The sequence below is a fragment of the Aphis gossypii genome, chromosome X (genome assembly GCF_020184175.1).
Source record: "Aphis gossypii isolate Hap1 chromosome X, ASM2018417v2, whole genome shotgun sequence".
Classification (NCBI taxonomy): Eukaryota; Metazoa; Arthropoda; class Insecta; order Hemiptera; family Aphididae; genus Aphis; species Aphis gossypii.
The window spans coordinates 11956058-11962728 of NC_065533.1; the positions used below are offsets into that span (position 1 = coordinate 11956058).

Below are 6671 nucleotides of genomic sequence, written 5' to 3' on the forward strand. Positions count from 1 at the left end.
ACATATTATTTTTGAGAAAATTAGTTTCCTATAAAGATATAAACCCATCAATTGCAAATGTTGCCATAAAGAAATTTTGTAACCATTTACGGTACCTAAATGAAGAATCTGTTATGTTTTTAATATTTGATGAGAGCATTTTGATTGAAGACAAACGAAGAATAGTACAAATTATTTTACAAGAAAATTATGAAGAAGATTTAGAAGTTCCGAAAAGAATCACTTTGAAGCCAGAAGAAATACCCGAGTTCATTAAGCGAGATATTCCCTTTGAGTTATTTACTACAAATTCACTAAAATTCTTTTCCCGTTTCAAAATTTCTTCTGAATTCTTAAACATAGATCCTGTTGAATGGAAAAATAATTTAGAATATAATAATGCTCGAGAAATAATTTCGTCAATCAAAGATGTAAATGACACTGCTGAGCGCAACGTTAAATTAATGAAGGACTTCAATCAAAAAATAACGGAAAATGAAGAACAAAAACAGTTCTTACTACAAGTAAGACAATTTTCTATACACTTATAAAAAATATCTTCAGTTTATCACACTAAATTGTTGAATTTTATTTTTTAGGTTGTAAAAGATTACCGAAAAAATTATTCTGGACATAGCAGAGAAGTATTAACTAAAAGTCTCGAATAGTATAATGTAAATTGTTTTGTTTAACGTCAAAAATAATGAAAAATTTAATATCACCGAATTACCAAAATATTTTTAGTTTTTGATATTTTCTATAGTAAATAATAATTTTACAGAAAAAATATAAGAATGCTTTTTAAGTAAAATAACTAAGTACAAATTTGTTTCTATACATTTTTTTGTAATTTTAATAATTGAGCTAAAGAAAAATAAAAAGTGTAAATTAATCCCTATAGGTGATTTTTCAACCCTTATGCGGCACGTGAAGGGGTTGAATTTTCGAGTCCAAATTTTTACAGAATCATTATTTAGTATCTCTTAACAAAATAAGAAAGTGCTGTGTGTAAATTTCTAAAATTAATTTTTTGCTCCTATAAGGTTGGACCACCCTAATATATATAAAAATTAGTGTACATTTTGAAGTAATTTTATAACTCAAGATCCACCGACCGGTTTGGATAAAAATATCAGGGCATATTAAGATTGATATGTAGATGGTTTCTGTTTGAAAGCTGTGCGATAAGTGGTTCCGAAGTTATGGCCTCTTAAGTGCAACCCTGGTGACACGGCCAAAATTTACTTTGGAAATGTCTGGTTGCTATGGATTATTTTATGTTGACAGAAATTGAAAGCGCTGATGGATTTGATTATCAAATTGCGAGTATTTTGAGAGGTACGTTGCTGGATGTACTCGATCGAATGGAAAAAGAGAGGACTGCCGCATGCACATATATTGATATGGCTGGTACGTAAAATAACACCGGATCAAATTGATAGCATTATATCAGCTTAAATTCCAGATAAAATTGCTGATCCTGAATTATTTGAAGTTGTCAAGAAAAATATAATTCACGGTCCTTGCGGGGCACTCAATTTGAATTCTCCATGCATGATCGATGGAAAATGTTCAAAACGGTACCCAAGAGCATTGACTTCTGACACAATAACAGGTGATGATGAATATCCGTTGTACCGACGTCAGTCTACGAAAGATAATGGCCATACGGTAACGATTAGAATGCAAAATCAAGACATCGAAGTTGATAATCATTAGGTAGTTCCATACACACCACTACTGTCGAAAATATTTAAGGCACACATTAACAATAAGTATTGCAATTCGGTCAAATTGATAAAATACATTTGAAAATATATCAACAAAGGCAGTGATATGGCTATTTTTTGAGTAGCTGCTGACAATGATCATGATGAAATTGCTCAATATCAAATAGGACGCTACATCAGCACTAATGAGGCTCTTTAGAGAATTTATTCATATTCGATGCATGAACGGTTTCCTGCTGTAGTTCATTTGGCAGTTCACTTTAAAAATGGCCAACGTGTATATTTTACCAATGAAAATGTTCAAGAGAGAGTGGCAAGTCCACCAGCAACAACATTAACCATATTTTTTCAATTGTGCGCAAGTGATGAATTTGCCAGAATTTTGCTGTTTTCAAATGTAACGCATAATTACGCTTGGACTGCACAAAAAACATGGCAACGGCGTAAACAGGGAACAGCAGTTGATGGTCATCCAGGTCTTTTCTGTGCAGAATCTATGGGAAACTATACACAGTTCATCCAAGTATAGTAGAATGTTATTATTTGCGGCTGTTGTTAGGGAATGTTATGGAGCCGCGTTCATTTGAAGATTTGCGAACAGTAAATGGTCTTATGTGCTATCGTGCCCGTATCGTGAAGCGTGTAAGCATTTGGGTTTACTGGAAAATGATGCACATTGGAATTCATCACTTCAAGATGCATCGATCGCTTCATTTCCACATCAAATACGTATGCTGTATGCCATCAACATGTTATATCATGTTGAATCTGATTGAATGATGGAATAAATATCGAGATTTTATGACAGAAGACTTTTTGATTCGAATGCGCCATCGCACGGGAAACTCTGATTTGATCATAACATTGGAAATGTATAATGAGGCATTAATAGCGATTGAAGATATGTGTCTTACGATCGCCAATAAAACATTGAGACAATTAGGTATGATTTCACCCAATGGTCCAATGCATGATTTCGATCGAGAATTGCGACGAGAACAACAGTATGATATTAATGAATTGCAAACATTAGTGAATTTAAATGTTCGCAAATTAAATGACCATCAAAAAAATGTATACGATACCATCATGCAAGCAGTACAAAATGAAGCCGGTGGACTGTACTTTTTAGATGCGCCCGGTGGTACGGGCAAAACATTTGTAATTTCACTCATTTTGGCAAATATTCGAGCGCAAGGGAAAATTGCATTGGCACTTGCTTCGTCTAGAATAGCTGCTAATCTGTTGGATGGAGGACGAACAGCACACTCTGCATTAAAATTACCCTTAAATGTGCAGGTTTGTTTATATTCATTGATCGATTGCCTTGAAATGCATTTGCATTAATTGAAATGTAATTATTTTTAATGTATTACAGGTGATTGAGTATTCCAACGTGCAATGTATCAAGAAATTCTGCGATAGCGAAAGTTTTGCAGCAAACAACAATTATTTTATTGGATGAATGTACGATAACGCACAAAAAATCACTTGAAGCAATACACCGCACAATACAAGATTTGCATGGCAATCAAAACATTTTTGGTGGTGCATTGATATTATTGTCAGGTGATTTAAGGCAAACACTGCCCAAAATTCTACGCTCAACACCGGCAGATGAGATCAATGCGTGCCTAAAGTCTTCTTTCATGAGGAGATATGTGCGAAAATTGACGCTAAACATAAACATGCGTGTTCAATTGCAGAATGATCAATCTGCAGATCGGTTTTCGTAGCCAATTGTTGGAAATCGGAAATTGCAAAATTCAAAGCGATAACACAAACGGTTTAATTAGTTCGCCAAACAATTTTTGTAAAATTTTCCAATCAAAAGTAGAATTGATTGAACGAGTGTTTCCAAATATTATCCAGAATCACAGGAATCACAATTGGTTGAGTGAACGCGCAATTCTGGCACCAAAGAATTGCAGGTCATTGCTATCAATTACCTCATCCAAGAAAAATTGCCTAGTGCAGTAATATCATGCAAATTTATTGATAGCGCATTGAATGAAGATAATGCAGTCAACTATCCAGTTAAATTTTTGAATTCGTTGAAACCACCCGGTATACCACCGCATTTCTTGAATTTGAAGGTCGGCTCATCAATTATTTTACTAAGGAATTTGAATGCACCAACACTGTGCAACGGCACAAGATTAGCTATAAAAAGATTGATGCCGAATTTAATCGAAGCCACAATATTGACTGGCAAAGCGAAGGGGGAATTTATACTCATCCCACTTATTCCTCTGATACCAACAGACATGCCATTTGAATTCAAACAATTGTAATTCCCCGTGCGCCTACCCTTCGCCATGTCCATCAATAAGGCACAAGGACAAACGCTCCAAGTATGCGGTTTGAATTTGGAGGAGCCGTGTTTTTCGCACGAGCCAGCATACGTGGCCTGTTCAATAGTTGGCACTCCAAATTATTTATTTATGTATGCCCTAAATGGACAAACAAAGAATATTGTTAACTCAAATGTGTTGGATTAATAATAAAGAATTTTGAAAAAATAAATGATTTTTATTGCATATTTGTGTTGGTGCTGCGAAGCGCACAGGGGTCGGCTATTAATCTATATACATATAGGAGACCGCCCCGATTCACTCATCAACGCCCAGACCAAACCACTGGGTATAGGGACTTCAAATTTGGTACAGAGGTTCCTTAAGCAACGTAGAGGCGAACTAAGAAAGGATTTTTCAAAATTCGCATTTTAAAGGGTTGCTAAAACGGGGATTTTGTGATTTACGATGGAATTTTTGTTTATAAATAGTTGCTATAACAACCTGATTTATGTGTTGATACATTTACATTTAGTCATTCTTGCCGCAAGTGGAAGAACAACCAATGTAGTATATAAGTAGGTGCTAATAACAATAAAAAATATTATAATATTATAATATTCACGGCCTATAAATGTATGTTTCCAATGAAACTAATAGTGCTATAACAATTAAAATACCTACACACATAAAATTAAATTGTGAATTCGACGTATTATTAGCACTATCAATACAATTAAATTAAAAACTAACACACAACATACGAAAATGTAAAAAAAGAAAGTAACAAACGGTGAACGCCGTGTAGGGTCAACTAGTTATTATAAAACTAATTTTAACTGTACCACCCTACGTGGTATTATTTTCGTTTGAAAATTCACGTAGTTTATTTAAGGAATGTTGCTAGAGGACCGAAAAAAGAAAGAAGGTAAATAATAAACATCTGATTTAAGAATTTCATTTAGAGAAAGCAATAACTGCACACGGGCGAAAACGGGTTATTCAGCTAGTTATATATATATTTAAAGGGTTAGAAATGTTAATGATAACTCTTCGAATTGAACGTGACTATATAGCTACAAAATGTTTTTGTAAAACTCCTAGTTATGTAGGTGGTTTAAGTGATGACATCAAAGAACTCTTTTAGTATTTGACACCATTTGCTTTTAATCTAGTACATTCTAAAATAAAACAGATGGATACAGTTCAAGTGATTTCAACTGATCATATGACACAGTCAGGTGTCATTAACTCTAGAGAAGGTGTTTCAAATGTAACTAAAATCGAGTACGTGTTCATTTAAAACAAGTATGTGTCTTCCGCGTGTCACCACATTTTCAAATTGAGGAAAATTCATGAGCTCTCATTACACCATCCAGAGTTATGCGCTGACAGGTGGACTAGAAAATATTATAAAAATGTATGTAGAGTTATCTCATCAGAAACTGTACTCAACATTACAGAAGAAAACTCTGTTAATGTGTTACTATTAGCACATAAAAAAACGTACTTTCAATCAACATGAAAAGTTCCAACATGCCTTTATCGAAGTAAAAAAATTGGCTTCTTTGGCATCCGAAGCAACTGGAACACAATTTCAAAAACGTTTGGAATTATTGAAATATATTGCTAATGCCTGGGAGAGAAACTAAGATATTGACCTTAGTGATACAAGTTTGAAATTTTAAATGTGTATAAACATGATAATTGTATAATAATACTTACTAGATTTATGTAAAAAGTTTAAGTGTAGAGAACACTGAAGAAATAATTGACAACTTTCAAGTGAAAACTGGAAACACTGAAGATGATGAGAATACTGATATTCCTTAACAAATTACTAGCACAGATACTTTACTAGCATTACCAACACTACCACCTAGAATTCCAAAAAGGGGCCGCCCAAAAGGTAATTATACCTAATAATATACCTTTTATAAATATTTTTACTTACCAATATACCACAATATAATATGTAGGTAACAATAAGACAGCAATCGGAATTCCCAAAAAAACGAAAAATTGATACAGTGGGGTTAGTTTCTTTCCAACAACTTCAACTGAACACCAAACAAGCGGAAATATTGAAATGGCTAGTAGATGAAGAAATAGCAATGCTTAAAATTGAGACAAAACATTTGATCAGCGAAAAAGATATTGAGTATTTGAGTGTACGAGTATACCTGAGAAAGTATCAAACGCAATAATTGTTGATACCCTAGCTATAAGAGAAATCAAACAATATTTTACAGCTGATGGTTGGACTGCAGTCCAACAAATTATAAAAATGAAATATAATATATTTAGAGCTCTGAAAGTAGTATGAGTGCATTCATGAGTGCATTTACCATCGGCCCATAGTGGTTTTGAAATCTGCAATCTGTAGGGAGGACGGTTTTTTTTACGAATTTTAATGGCCGTTATAAATGCAATAATGGGTCAATACTTAACGAAATAAAATTTTATTTTTTTGTTTTTATTTTTTACAGTAGGTTTCGATGAATAAATTGCATATAATTATAACGCTAAGTCAAATGCAAAATTTTTACTTGTTATTTGTCCGCTATGCACAAAAAAATTTTCTACTGAGGACACATTTTTGCTACATTTAAGAATCAACCATTGGCAAAAAGCACCAATGAAAAGGAAATATTTTGCAAATAATGTA

At 33.4% G+C, this 6671-nt stretch overlaps 1 pseudogene; it reads left to right on the forward strand.

Annotated features, from left to right (window-relative positions):
* The first annotated feature begins 4800 nt into the window (after positions 1-4800).
* Positions 4801-5691, forward strand: LOC126552338 (uncharacterized; annotated as a pseudogene).
* Positions 5692-6671: the final 980 nt, after the last annotated feature.